At 39.2% G+C, this 16,134-nt stretch overlaps 1 protein-coding gene across 2 annotated transcripts in view; it reads left to right on the top strand.

Annotated features, from left to right (window-relative positions):
• The window catches only part of RHOH (ras homolog family member H), a 61,036-nt gene that overhangs the window by 41,340 nt on the left and 3,562 nt on the right, over positions 1-16,134 (top strand). Inside the window, exon 1 of one of the 2 annotated variants that reach the window (XM_073657043.1) lies at positions 9,978-10,073. The exons of the other annotated variant lie outside the window; for it this stretch is intronic. The gene's annotated coding sequence lies outside the window, so the exon portion shown is untranslated. Of the gene's footprint in view, positions 1-9,977; positions 10,074-16,134 lie in introns of those variants that run through there. 2 annotated transcript variants of the gene reach the window in all.

Raw genomic sequence — 16,134 nt, 5'->3', positions numbered from 1 at the left:
CAGAACCAGCAGAGAGGACAGATACAGAAAGGAACAGAAAGGAAAGGAAGAAAGGAAAAGAACACCCAGAGAGGCCCAGACACACGAGGGCAGAAGGAACCCCAAAGGCCCAGGAGATTGCGGGTGACGGGTTGGCAGAACAGGGTACCGGATCCCAAGTAGGTGGAGGCGACTAATCCTCAGCCAGGGACCGGCGGTCGTGATCACATCTTGGTGCGACCCCTCACTACACCTACTAGAAAGGCACACCACATAGAGTCAGGGAGGTGAGCACGAAGCCCTCCCAAGAGAAGGCCCGCGGGAGCTGGACAGACGTAGTGTCACTGGTGGGGCACGGCCAGAGAAAGGAATAGAAGGGAGTCCTGTGTCACACTCTGGAATTGCCTGGGGGTTGACCGAGCCCTGCATCTGGTGGACGCAGCACGGCTTGGGCAGTCATTGCCGGCGGAATGACTAAGTATATAAAGAACTGTGAGTAAAGAATTTGAACTGCAACCCCACGTCTCTGTGCTTCATCGCCACGCCAGCACTACTAGTGCTGGGACGCTCGCACAATCACTCCCACCATCAGCTACACTGCCCTGGGGCTGCACTCTTCCCGTGGGGAGTCACACTACCTCAGCTGCACACACCATCAGCCCCAGCGGTCTGCCTTGCAGCGGCGGTCCGCGCTGACCGCAATCCACGGGTGGCGTAGTCGGACAATTAACCTAAAACCCCCACAAAATACCGCCATCGGCCTGACCACCCTGAGCCACGGGACCGGGTCACCGCCACGGATTCTACAACCCCCAGAGACCCGGCTCCGGGTAGCCCACACACGTCCACACTAGGCCCAGGGGGCGAGTCATCATCATGCAGCACGTGCCTGTGTCATGGAGGAAGATGCCGTGCAGGAAGCAGAGGACGATGCTGTGGGGGAATGAGCAGAGAGGGTAAGTGTTTTTTCTTTTTTTTTTTAACTAGAGCGATGGTGCTCGAGGAGGTGGGGGGGAGAAGAGGAAGAGCAATGGTGCTGGAGGAGGTGGAGGGAGAAGAGGGAGAGCAATGGTGCTGGAGGAGGTGGAGGGAGAAGAGGGAGAGCAATGGTGCTGGAGGAGGTGGGGGGAGAAGAGGGAGAGCAATGGTGATGGAGGAGGTGGGGGGAGAAGAGGGAGAACAATGGTGATGGAGGAGGTGGGGGGAGAAGAGAGACAGCAATGGTGATGGAGGAGGTGAGGGGAGAAGAGGGAGAGCAATGGTGATGGAGGAGTTGGGGGGAGAAGAGGGAGAGCAATGGTGATGGAGGAGGTGAGGGGAGAAGAGGGAGAGCAATGGTGATGGAGGAGGTGGGGGGAGAAGAGAGAGAGCAATGGTGATGGAGGAGGTGGGGGGAGATGAGGGAGAGCAATGGTGATGGAGGACGTGGGGGGAGATATGACAATGGTGATAGAGGAGGTGGGGGGAAATATGGCAATGGTGATGGAGGAGGTGGGGGGAGATATGGCAATGGTGATGGAGGAGGTGGGGGGAGATAAGACAATAATGGAGAAGATGGGGGAGAGCAATGATGGGAAATTATTTGGATGCTATATGCTGTTAATATCTGGTCTGGTCATGGTGTGGTGGTATTTCTCCCTTGTATGTGGTATTATTCAGTCACTATGTGGTGGTAATATGTTGTCTGGTCATGGTGTGGTGGTATTTCTCCCTTATATGTAGTATTATTCGGTCACTATGTGGTGGTAATATGTAGTCCAGTCATGGTGTGGCAGTATTTCTCCCTTGCATGTGGTACTATTGGTGTTGGTATAGTGGACTGTGTTGTGTATGGCGGGCATTTGCTCTGATATTAATTAGGAGAAGATTCTTTATTTCCATTAGTGATTAAATACTTGAAACAAGATGCACTTACAGGGGTTCTCCGGGGAAAACAAGTAATCACCTCTCCACAGGATAAGTGATAAGTTATTGATTAGTGTGGGTCTGAATGCTGGGACCTGCACCGATTGGTAGATTGTGGAGTTTTTTATCCCCATTAGACTGGAGCTCATGTGCGACTTGGCCACTGATCCATTCATTCCCTCAGTGGCGGTTCTTGTTTTTTTCTGCAAGCCCCAAAGAGAATGAATGAGGCTGCGATCAGACGTCCCACCTGCCGCTGCATTTTAAAATGGAGATAAGTGTCCTCACAGGGATAAAACTTTCCCATTCTTCCGATAGGTACGTTTTCCAATATTCGGACCAAAACGATCAATAAGTGATCACCTATACTGTGGAGCCCATGGATCGGTGATAACTTGTTTTAACCAAAGAACCCTTTAATGCACACTACCGTAATTGTACATCCCAGTTATATTATGTGCACAGTAGATGTGCAGGAGCTGCCTGTGTCTTACAGTCGACGCTCCACTATAACAGGGATAACGGCTATCAGGTATTTGCATATAGCTGTAGGGTGGGCCCCAAGGATCAGTTCCTCCTGGGGGCCCCAGACACCCCAGTCCGACACTGTGCTCGAGTCTCCGCCCCATATGCTTCGTGGCCAAAAAAAGTTGCATGGATTGCTTGCCAAGCACTAGCGATCCCCGCATGTTTTTTTTGGGTGTCTAACAACCATGAAACATGCGGGGCAGGGACTTGAGCATGTCACTCGAGCACCTGCGATGCATGGTGCATGCCCAAGTACCCGATGAAAACTCAAGTAGCGAGCACTTGCGCTCAAGACTAATGACAACTTATTTAATATGATGACCTAATGTTATCAATTTCTGTGTCGTACCTCTGGGTTCAAAATGTTCACTATACCCCTTGATAAAATCTTTGAGGGGTCTAGTTTCTAAAGTGGGGTCACTAGTGGGGGGTTTCCACTATTTAGGCGCATCAGGGGCTCTCCAAATGTGACATGGCGTCCACTCTCAATTTCAGCCAAGTTTTCGTTCAAAAAGTCACACAGTGCTCCTTCCCTTCTGAACCCTGCCGTGCGCTCAATCAGTGTATTTTCATCACATATGGGATATCAGCGTACTCAGGAGAAATTGCACAAAAGTTTTTGGTGTCCATTTTCTCCTCTTACCATTGTGAAAATAAAAAAATTGGGGCTAAAACATCATTTTTGTGGAAAAAGTTTGATTTTTTTAATTTTACGGCTCCATGTTATAAACTTTTGTGAAGTACCTGGGGGTTCAGGGTGTTCACCACACATCTAGATAAGTTCCCTGAGGGGTATTGTTTCCAAAATGGTGTCACTTGTAGGGGGCTTCCACTGTTTAGGCACATCAGGGGCTCTCCAAACGCAACATGGCGCCCGCTAATTATTCAAGCAAATTTTACATTCAAAACATCAAATGGCGCTCCTTCCCTTCCGAACCCTGCCGTGCGCCCAAACAGTGGTTTTCTCCCACATATGGGGTATCAGCTTACTCAGACGAAAATGCACAACAAATGGTATGGTGCAATTTCTCCTGTTACCCTTATGAAAATGCAAAGTTGGAGGCTGAAAAACATTTTTATGGGAAAAATGTGAACATTTTATTTTTACGGCTCAATGTTATAAACTTCTGTGAAGCACCTGGCGGTTCAAGGTGCTCACCACACATCTAGATAAGTTCCATGAGGGATCTAGTTTCCAAAATGGTGTCACTTGTGGGAGGTTTCCACTGTTTAGGCACATCAGGGGCTCTACAAATGCAACATGATGTCCCCTAATTATTCAAGCAAATTTTACATTCAAAAAGTCAAATAGCACTCCTTCCCTTCCGAACCCTGCCGTGCGCCCAAACAGTGGTTTTCCCCCACATATTGGGTATCGGCATGCTCAGGAGAAATTGCACAACAAATTTTGGGGTCCATTTTTTCCTGTTACCCTTGCGAAAATAAAAAAAATTGGGGTCTAAATAACATTTTGTGAAAAAAGTTAAATGTTCATTTTTTTCTTCCACATTCCAAAAATTCATGTGAAGCACCTGAAGGGTTAATAAACTTCTTGAATGTGGTTTTGAGCACCTTGAGGGGTGCAGTTTTTAGAATGGTTTCACTTTGGGGTATTTTCTGTTATAAAGGGTCAAAGTCATTTCAAATGCGATGTGGTCCCTAAAAAAGTGGTTTTGTAAATTTTGTTGGAAAAATGAGAAATCGCTGGTCAACTTTTAATCCTTATAACTTCCTAAAAGAAAAAATTTGGGTTCCAAAATTGTGCTGATGTAAAGTAGACATGTAGGAAATGTTATTTATTAACTATTTTGTGTGACATATCTCTCTGATTTAAGGGCGTGAAAATTCAAAGTTTGAAAATTGTGAAATTTTCGCCAAATTTCCATTTTTTTCACAAATAAATGCAGGTCATATTGAAGAAATTTTACCACTATCATGAAGTACAATACACGAAAAAACAATCTCAGAATCAGTGGGATCCGTTGAAGCGTTCCAGAGTTATCCTCATAAAGTGACACTGGTCAGAATTGTAAAAATTGGCCCGGTCATTAACCACCCTCGTGGGTAAAGGGGTTAACATATAATAATCCTGGTTATAAATGGCAGAGGCGCAGTGTTTTCTTGTCTGAACTTCAGATTGAGTCACAATTTCCATATAGGGTAGAGACAAGAGACTAGAGAGCCTATCGCTTACAGAATATTTACCTTTCATGTTAATGAAGATCTGTTGAGTTCCTTGTGTGGAAATTTCGATTCTTGTTTTCAGTTTAAACAAGGAAATATTTTGTTTATATTGTAGTTTATTATTATACTCTGTTTATGTACATATATATATATATATATATATATATATATATATATATATATATATATATACACACACTGTATATGTATACCGTATATTCCTGAATTTTATGTGCAATATTTGGCATGTGACTTTTAGTATAAATAAACCTTGTAAAATGTGGCTTTGTTCATCGCCATGAAGAAATCAACCATCCTAAAACATTAAAAGTCCTTTTCTTGGAGCTTTTCTGTTTCGTCTATCTTTCTTGCTGTGTATAGCATTACAGCATTGAAATGAAAAATGAAGTTTACAATTGCGGTTCTGAAAGTAATCATGCACATTTCCTTTAATTTCTATATTTACGCCAATAGCTTTGATGTTTGAACTTCTTAAAGGGAATGTGCAAGATTATAAAAATATGGCGGCTTTCTACTCATATGGTTCTGCAAGTAAAGGCTTCATTCAAGCATTCCTTTTTTTTTTGCAAACGATGACAAGTAGACCGTTTTTCGTCAGTTTGCTGAATTTGATTTTCCATGTGGCATCCATATTTTCTTAACTGTTACCTTTTCTGTATGCAAACTCCTGATATGTCATGACAAGCATCTGGGCTTTGTGTTTACTGAAAATAACTGTCTTTTTAATGCCAAAGTAAACTTTCCCTGATTATATATAAAGAGCTGCAACTGTGCAGGTGCGGGAACAGATGGTAACCGTGCACACTCGTAATGTAGATTTATTTCAGATGATTTCAGGAAGATCTTGAGTTTAGCCTTTAGCACTTCTTTCAGTTTAATTAATGACTGTGGTGTTTGTAGTAGAAGTATTAACTTGGAAAGTACAAAAATAAACAATCATTTGCATGGTACTTTTTAAGTCACTGAGGAAGGACTGTGCAGATGGTTTCTCAGTTAGATTAAACTTTCCTGTTTTTTTTTTGCATTTACATTTCCTTGTCTATTTTTTATATCATAGAAGAAAACGTTAATATTTTTGAGTAAAAACAATTACCTAGTATTATTTGTAACATTTATGATTGTAAATTGAGTTAAAAAAGGTTCCTGGTCCAGTGGCCAAGTTAGTAGTCCTCCTACCATTTGGCATCTCCAATGCCTCTTCTGATTATAGTACCAACCCCATGTGGGCATTGCACTGCAATGATAGCGTTGCGCTGGGCCTCCTAATCAAAAGAGGAGCCACGAATGCAGGCAAGTAACAGGAGGTTCGCAAGGCTTTGGTCTGGTGGCCATGGACTACCAATGTGGCTGCTGGACGAGGGTCATGCAAATCTGTTTTGCTGTACTCTATTTGTGATATATATATATTGCACTTGTATTTTAAATTTTGGTCAATGGTGCCATTTATTATTGACCAATTGAGTATTTGACATTTTTAATGCAGGTGCTCAGTGTCGCACTGGGGTGCCAAGGGTCCACCAGTAACATAGACTCTAGGGGTCCATTGTTCAGTTACAAGCAAATATTACTTTCCATCATTCACAAATTTTTCTATAATAATAAACTTGGCAGTTTGTTAAATAAATGATGAGATGTGGCCTTTGTGCATAGTGAATTAATTAAGTGTATTGTGCCAACTACTGCCCATACAGGGTGGTGGAGAGCCCACTCCTGCACAGGGACCCACCGGAGGATTCACCTGTTTCCCTGTGGGCAGTCTGAGCCTGCACATGCCCATATGTATAGCCTATTCTTTATATAGATCGGCACTGCAGTTGTGATATTCTTTTCTATTACTGCAATACTGTAGATTCGGAAGCCATGGGAGGAACCCAAAGAATTCAGAACATCATTAGCTTTTCAGTCTTTTCTTAAAGGGTTGAATCATGAACAACACTTTCATCTCATCCACAGCTGGGGACCCTCAAAGATATTGGCAATCAGTGCAGTGCTCCATCATTCATAGACCATGAATGGAGCAGTAGTGCACATGCATGACCTCTTCTCTATTTAAGCTCTGTGCACATCAGAAGTGTGGTCGGTCTGTTTAAACAAGCTATTAAAGATATAACCTATCAACGGTCATTTAATGTCGTGAGTCGGCTAGTGTAAACCCGCCCTAGTATAGATTTTCTTAGCCAATATAACGTTTATGGCCATAATAACAGTAGAAGGGTTTCTCTTGTCAACAACTTTCTTCTGAGTTTGTTTAGGATATATCCAGCAGCAGCAGCAGCTCTGATAGTGGAAAATGTGTGCAACAACCATAGACTAAGAAAGTTATCTGAACGATCTTTTGGCCAAAAGCTTTTTTTTTTTATTCTCTAATTAATATGCCTATTAGACTTGGCCAGCTTGACATATTGGCCCAGATTCATCAAAATGTTTATGCCAAAACTTTGGCATAAAACACTTTAAAAAGTTGCAAAATTTTTGCACAATGCGAGGTTGGCATTTTCACACCAGTTTTTGCCAACTATGTCAAAATGGGCAGGACTGGGGAGAGACAGAGATGGCATGGGGTATGGCTATGTCAGTCAGCTAATTTATCACAAGCTCTGGCATACCTTATTGCACTCCAGTCTGGAGTAAGATGTGGGATAATGTGCATAGAAGCATTGCCGGTTTAGATGAATTAAAGCCATTGTTTCAATGGAGGAGTAGAAGAGCCGCTACTAGACGTCTCTGGGAAATGAAGTATTATTTGATATGCATAGAGCACCACTCTGGTGTTTTTTTTTTTGTTTTACTGCTGGAGTGGTGCTGCTAATGTAAGTTCCCTGACCCTAGTAATATACTCACCAGCCGCCATCTCCAGTTCTTCCAGGCACCGCTCCAGTTGTCTTCTGCAGGTTGTGATCTGCCGAATCACTCCAAGGTTTTCTGGGCGAGCAGGAGGTCACTACTCAATGTAAGTCTATGAGAGAGAGAACGAGTCCAGAACTAGGCTTTCATAGACTTATACTGAGAGCTAGTGACCATTACCTCTGACTTTTGGTCAGGCAGAAGTTGCTGTCACAAGATGGAGATTGGAACTGCAGCGGCGCCGGGAAGAGCTGAAGACAGCGGCTGGTATCTATAATACTAGGGTCAGGGAACTTACATTAGTGGCACCATTTCAGCGCTTAAATAAAAAAAATCCGCTGGAGTGGTGCTTTAGATCCAATCTCTTCTATCCAAGTTTACCCCGATATCTCCAAGAGACAGGCTGTCCACACTGACATGAATTCTCTTTTAGGTATACAGGGTGCAGTGTTTTATCATCTTCCTGTCTATGGACAGTTTTTATACGCCATGCTTTTGTAAGATTTAGGGGCCCTAAAATTAACTAATTTGTTTGCAAAGCTGAAACAAAAATAGAAAAGTTTCACTTCTCCATTATGTTATTTTTTTCATTGTTATTTATTGTAAACTAGTTTCAGTAATTACAGGGGTTTTCCAGTGGATAAATATAGCATTAAGACAGCTGTAAATATTAAGTATTATAGCTTATTCATATAGTTGTTTTAGCCCAGATCCCCTGATTTGCTTGTAGCCACTGTACCGCAAGTGCCTGCCTTCTTTCAACCTGCGCTCGATACTGGACTGTGTTTCCTGGGGGGCACATTACTGGAATGGTGTGCAATTTGCAGTCAGCCAGCCCCCTTCACTCAATGTCTAGGTCACTTACTGACATTGGAAACACTCTCCTGTTTTGAGATAAGAGTTCTCTAAAATCCACCAATACTTTCATTAACACATTGTTCTTGTCCAAACATCCAAAATACTTAAATGTAATTGACAATAGCAAAAAGTAAGGCAGATTGGTAAAAAGTAGAGTTGACTTTTTTTTTCTATTCATCTGCGACTTTTTTTCTTCTATTGATTGACAGCACAAGAGAGTGACCACATTTATATCGTATCCTACTGTCTTTGTTTTGCATGTTTTCACAATGGCCAGGTTTTTTTCAGTTTCATCTTATTGCTGAACTCACTAAGGACCAGGTCTAATTTGGCCTTAAGAGGTTGTCCACTACTAGAACAGCCCCTTCTCATTCCCCATGTTTGGCCCTGATCAAATAAATACACTTCTACTCACCTCCTGTGTCGGCGATATAACAGCGGTGTAGGCACTTGCTCTCCCAGGACTCCCGTGCAGTTGTTATGACACGTGAGCCCGGTACCCAATGTTTCCTTCTTTTACATTAGTTTTTCATTCATCAAATATTTTTTATTTATTTCTGTTTAATTTTTAACAATTTTTATTAGTCCCACAAAGGTATTTAAAAAAAAAAAATGAAATCTTTGATCTTATAGTAAACAGTTAGGGTAATTTCACACAAGTGTATAAAAATCAGTCAGAGTTTTATCCAGAAAAGTGGGATGATTTTTTTCTCACTTGTGTGTAGTCTGTGTACAATAGTTTTTTTTTGCTCAGCAGCTATTAATAATTTACAAGATCATTTACAGTTTCCCATGTTACAGAATTGCAATGTATCTGTAAAAATCAAATGCTATATTATGACTCCATATGGCATCCAATTTTTTTTCACGCACCCATATACTTGAATGGGTGAGTCTCATCCGATTTACGGAAGAAACTAGTGCATGCTGCGATTTTTTTCACACGCTAATTCTGTCCGTGAAAAAAATAAGTCATCTGCACTGCCCCATTGAATAACATTGGTCCGAGTACTGTCTGTTTTTTTTCATGATCAGCACTCGGACCCAATATACGGTCATGTGAACGAGCCCTGATACTATCAGGCAGCCTAATACATTGTGCTTCTGGCGTGATATATTACTTTTTGATCTGTGGTCGAATTGGGGCCATTATTAGGCTTTCGGTCGCCATAACAACCATCAGCTCCAAATTGGACAACTGAAGCAGAAAAAAATGTCCCATATAGAAACATAAAAAAAAAAAAAAAAAACACTACCATAAATGTTTTTTTTTTTTTTCCTTCTTAAAAATAAAGTTGTCCTGCTGCTGTGTCTGCAAGCCATCAGCTGTAATATATTAGGCAACCAGGCAGCTAGTTTTACCTTAGGGGAAAGTAAGCATTACATGGTGCTCAATAATTTTGCTGTTAATATACCTATAATGTCCTCCATATTGAGAGCTACAAGATTAAGGTCTTAAATAAGGGACTTCCATTTGCTAACTCGAAATTACCAAACAGAATGTTAATGGATTATTAATCCGGACAACCCCTTCTTACTGGTATTGTAGTGTGACGCTCAGTTAAGGCTTCTCAATCCAATCATGACAAGCTCTGTACCACATGGTGAGGGGCCACAATCCTCCCCGCCCTCTATATAAATGCTACTTGAGGACTAATCTAAAAAGATAACCAGGAGGTTCATGACACCACTGTGTGCAAGCGCTCAAAGGCAGACGGAAGATCGATAGAACCCACAAGATCATGGGGCCCCGGGTAAGTGAGGGCTTTTGAAGATGACTTTGTTACCACAGACACAAGAACAGCACGCACAATCTCTGTGTCTGGCAATCTGATGTCATGACTAGATCATTTGTTTAGCCATATAATTGTAAATGTGAAGGTTGTGATCATGCGGAAATTCTGGCAAAAGATGGCCGAGAAAGTTATTTCGGGCTTGAAAGCTTTATTAAAGCTACAGCGTTGTACAGTCCAGGAGAGTTCACATAATAATTAACATAATTTGTAAAGACATATGCTCCCTACTTTTTACGAAAATGTAATGTTTGAATACACATATGCAGCAGAGAAAACACCAGTCATTCAGAATTACATTGGTTTGTTACTGATGAGGGAATAGGGCTGGACCACCAGAGGATAGGATGGCCATCCGGGGGGCTTGCCCTGAGATGAACATTTACTTTAGGAACGACTGGGTTTGTGGGGTCCGCAGTGTTTATGATGCAATTAGAAGATATGTACTTGTTCTGTATAGCTGCATGCGCTCTACGGTGTTTACTGCAAAATACTGCAAAATTTCCCTTTCAGAAATCGTTAGGCTGGGTGTTCATAGTAGGTTTTTATCACAATCTATTTTTGTGTGCTCTTTAATGAAATAAAACACATTTTAAAAAAGTAAATGCCATTTTCTATAATTTGCAATGTGGATTTTAGTGGCATGGCTTATCCAGTTTTTCCATTTCTGGAATGTGTTTCACCTGCAAAAATTGTTTCACAAAAATGCATATCGCTGCAAAAACTCAATAGGTTTTCAATTTATTTCCTTTTTTATGTACTTTAAACTTGTTGAAATTGATTTAAAAGTACAATAAAAATGCCATACACTGAAAGATTATTGTGCATCAGCGCTACTAGAAGCGCTCGTTTCCCGATAATCGTGCAGTCTAAACAGGCTGACGATCACCCGACAAACGAGCAAAACGCTTATTTATCAGGTAAAATGATCTTTTGTGCTGCGCAAAAGATCATAATCCTCGGCAGTGCATTGTCCTGTAAAAACAGGAGTCGCACTGCCGAGAACAATGGCAGCGTATGGGCAGGAAATGATTTATTACAGATCGCTCAGTGCACATCATTAACTGCAGTTTTTAGGTGTAAACAGGCTATTAAGCGACTGCTGATTGATAAATGTTTACCTGTCAATGGTGGTTTAATGCTACAAATTGGTTCATGTCAACCCACCTTTAGGTTGGGGGTGAAAGCCATGAATTAATTTAATTTATGAATTAACCTTTTCCCTTACTCAAAATCTAAATGCACAAGTCCCTTACTGGATTCAGACATTTATACTTAAACTAGAACCAATCACATTCGCAAATTGAGGACATAACAGGCTCCGGGTGCTCATCCGCATAGCCGTCTGTTATTGATATATACTAGACTGGTCCATAAATCAGTTCACACTTGCGCATGCTGCAATTTTTTTTACAAGCCATCGGTTTGTTGGAAAAATCATTGGAATGTCAAGGCACACTGGCTATTATTGGATAAGTGTGCTGTCCGTTGAGTACACGGACAGAAAACACGGTCGTCTGAACCCTTCCTTATGGATATACTAAAATAACTGGGTTACCCTTAATCTGAAAACCTAAAATGTTTCATTATTAAACACACAGCAGTTCACTTCCAAGAACTCACTATGATATAACATGTGGAAATGTATTCACCTGCTAGAAAAAAGATAGATAGCGAGAAATTGGAACAGCACCGTATGTAACAGCTGTGGGTGCAAGGCCCCGCAAACAAATATCTGTTTGTACTATAAATAAAAAAAGGCAGGCAGCACTCCAAAAAATTGTGTAAAAAGCGAACTTTATTAGCCCATATGGTGTGGCAACGTTTCGGTTGTGGCTCGAGAAAGGTTGGTCACAACCGAAATGTTTCCATACCATATGGGCAAATAAAGTCCACTTTTTTCACAATTTTTTGGAATGCTGCCTGCCTTTTTTTAACTTATAGATAGATAGATGGTAAATTAAAAATACAGGTTCAGCACCAGCAACAAAATAATAATAGGGTTCAAAGCTTCCCAGGTAAGACCATTCCTCCAATATATCAAAAAAATGGAGGCAGCATACCAATGTATCAAATAGAAAAATATTTAATTGCCCACAGTGGCGACATTTCTGTCCATATGATGACCTTTCTCAAGCTTGAGAAAGATCCTTATATCGACCAAAGAGTTGCATTGTGGGCCATTAAATATTTTTTTATTGCTAAATTGGTATGCTGCCTCCATTTTTTGGATAGATACAAATAGATACTGTAGATACGTAGCTTACATAGATAGATATTGCAAATAGATATAGATAAATATTACAGACACGTACTATAGATATATAGATAAATAGATACTACACACACATATGTTTATATATCTATAGAATTATTTCACTATGATACAATATTTAGAATACTAACTTGTGAATAACGTACAAAACTTTTTCTTCCCAGTGGAACATATTTTGTTACAATTGATTATATTATTATTTCCACTGTTTGCCACAAACAATTAGCGACATTACTGGATTACTTTTTTGTACTTTAATGACTAGCCATAGATACATTATCAATCAATACAAAAGACAATTCTACAGTATTAACAGTAAATAGTTTATAGAGAATGACAAATTAAAACAAAAGTCATCTTTGATCTTGTTCTAATTCTCGGGATTCAAGAGTGGGTAAAATCATCTGGGTGTTATTGATGGATATGAGTAGAATCACATCTCTGTTTGTATGGCAGGTAATGTGACTGGCTGCTATTGGTTACATCAGTGTTATTTGGTTTGGTACCTTCACATGTAAAATTAATTGCTACAGTTTATTAGTAGCTACAAACTGAAACAATTATTTTACAAACAAAGTTCACAAAAATATACCAAGATATTAAAATGTGAAATCAGATGAATTGTGCATGGAATAAAATTATGTGGGATCTTGCAATGAAAAATGGCAGAATATGCAGTATGTTTGTGTCCGTAACATTTTTGCCTAAGTTAATAGACATTGTAGGCTAATTGATATGCCTACAACGTGGCTACATTTTAGCATTTGTTTTTCTTGCAGCCTCAATTTCTAGGCTGTTCATAACCTGAACTTACAACATCATATATTCCTGGGAGTCTGTAAGTTTTGAACAAATCTAGGAATTGCATCTTAATGCCGATGCTAAAATATGGATATAGTTACAGTAGTATGTATTATCATTAAATCATATCTATCTATCCATCTATCATCTATCTATCCATATCAGGTCTCCTTATGCAGGATTGTTTCAGTTATTATAATGTTCTGGAGAGTCTTGTCTTATAGTATCTGCAGAGATGTTACATTACTCAGAGAGGAAAGGGAACATTCTGGCTAAGACAAGTTTAGTGTGTGGGACTTACATAACTAACCACATACAACTAGAGAACCCCACACTACAGCGCTGCCTACCTTAAGTAGTCTCGAAAGCTTGCTATTCCTTACCACCATCAATTCAGTTAGCCATTATAAGGTATCAACCACTGGGGACTGTCAACCTTTAAGATTTTTCTATGTGTAAGTAAAAAATTCTTACATACTATAAAATCCACTTCTTCGTATATAATTATTAATATATTCCAAAAGGCTTACATGCTTCTGTGATTGCAAAGTGTGAAACTTTCACAAAATACATCCATAATACCTTTGAGTGTGTGCATATATATATGTATATATATACATACCAGCAATATTAGCCTGTCGTATTGATGATGATTATATATTTCTATATATAGATCTCGTTCTTCAAGTAGAGGTGTATTATTATCATAATGCAGAGTGTTCCATTTAGACTTCACATAGATGTTGATTATGTCGTTATCTTTTGTGCTTTATCTTTAAGTAAATATTTGTGATATTTATTTTTCAACTGATACTTTATGCTATTGTATAAATACATACACATGCATGAGCATATGACACTGCTGGTTCATATCATTTTTATGTATGTATTATGGCGCTATTGAAATTGGGATTTTTATAAATGAAGACATTTAATATTATTTGTATCCAAATATATGATTTCTCATAATAATTATTCATAAATACACTTTGCAGAGGAAAGCCATAAAGAGAGATGTTGTTTTCTGCTGGTATAGTCAGTGTTTTATGTGGTTGTTTTAATAGATATATTCACATACAAATTATTCCTAATTTTTATTGTACTGTGTCTATAACCAGCAAATATTTACAGTGTGTGATACTGGAATTTTTGTGATTTCCAATTTGCACATTTTTGGCCTCTTTTTTACATTTTTAAGTCTGAAATATTTTGATATCTACATTATATCAAAATCTTAAAATTGTGAAAAAAAATGTTTTGTAGTATTCCTAGTGATCAAGCATTTGAAATATAATAGACACTAAAGCTACACCATCATGTCTGCGGTGCTAAGTACTGAGATCACTAGATCACTAAACAATACACCGGTACTTATTATACAAATTATATTATCAACTGAAGCAGGGCGCAATGAACTATATAAATAAAGATATATATATTATATGTGTTTACTGAAGTGTGTATATTTTTATATATATATATATATATATATATCTATATATATATATATATATATATATACCAGAAAAACCTGACCAGCACCTCCTAGTGTGAACTGGTGCCAACTGCTGTAACTATAAAATATAAACAGAATAATGCAGCAGCACTCCATATGGCCAAGATACGTCTTAACAACAAAAATATTGGATCTAAACAGTTTTTGCTCAGCAACAAGTACTTACAAAAAACGAAGGTTTTTAGCGCATAAATTGGCCAATTCATGTGTGCCCATCAACCGCGGCAAGGTGACCTCCCTCTGATGGGTAACTACTCTGCCTAACATGCCACTTTTGGGCTACAAGCCTACAACTAAACAGACAAACATGTCTTCTTCTGGGCTAAAAACACCTTGTAGCCCAAAAGTAAATATATATATATACAGTATATATATATATATATTTGTGTACATCTTCATTATTTATATAAATAGTCCAATGACAATCTTGGTTCAAATAAGCCTCTGTGTTTGGGACACTGCAGGTAATGATCCATTCAAAAGTATCCATCACAATTCATTACAGGATGCGGACATTGTCTTGCCTCTCAGAAGTCAATCATACGTGTACCCGAAAATGAATGCGTGGCTTTTGGAGTATATGTGTACATTTTATATATTTTGTTCTGGAATGATGTGGCTGCATGTTTCTAAATCAGTTTTTTTCTCTGTGTTTAGGTTGTTAATTGCTTAAATACTCTGACCTTAAATGTAAATTCAACAAATTTACAGCAACTGGAACATTGTAATAGTTTTTATAGCAATTTTTAGAATATATATTCACTGATTGCACTTTTATATCTTTTGTAATGTTATTTTATACAAGCCAGTAAAAATTTGTTTTTTATTTTATTTTATAAAGTCATATTGAAATATGTGATTTTTGACTCTTCCCTCCTTTTGAGTATTGACTCTTCCCTCCTTTTGAGTATTGACTCTTCCCTCCTTTTGAGTATTGACTTTTCCCTCCTTTTGAGTATTTTTTGCCACCAATTTATTGTACAAATGCTTGATTAAGTGTGTCTGAATTCATGATCAGTTAGTCTGGAAAGGGGTGCACATACTTGATTGTGGAGACTCCTTGGATTCATAACCATATTAACTTCAGTTTATTTGCAGTTCATAAGGATTTTAATGTTAAAGGATGTCTGTCAGGGCAAAATGACTGTACAAAATAAGTACCCTTGGCATGGCTGAGCAGTTTAGTGCATCTTTCCATCTACTTATTTTCATGTATCCCTCCTCTTCCTTGATTGACTGCTCTGAGTTCACATTAGTCAGAGGAGGGCAGAGATTGATGGAGAACATGTAGATGGAAAAGTGCACTAAACTTCTCTGCCACGCCAAAGGGAGCAATGAGCGCCTGTGCTTGGTTTGCACAGTCATTTTTTGCTGACAGACTCCTCATATGGAATATGGTTTACATAATTAGCAAGATAAAATCATATTAA

Source organism: Phyllobates terribilis, unplaced genomic scaffold (genome assembly GCF_046119375.1).
Source record: "Phyllobates terribilis strain yellow unplaced genomic scaffold, ASM4611937v1 Scaffold_1__5_contigs__length_1240528914, whole genome shotgun sequence".
Taxonomy (NCBI): Eukaryota; Metazoa; Chordata; class Amphibia; order Anura; family Dendrobatidae; genus Phyllobates; species Phyllobates terribilis.
This window is presented reverse-complemented; position numbering and strand designations above follow the sequence as displayed.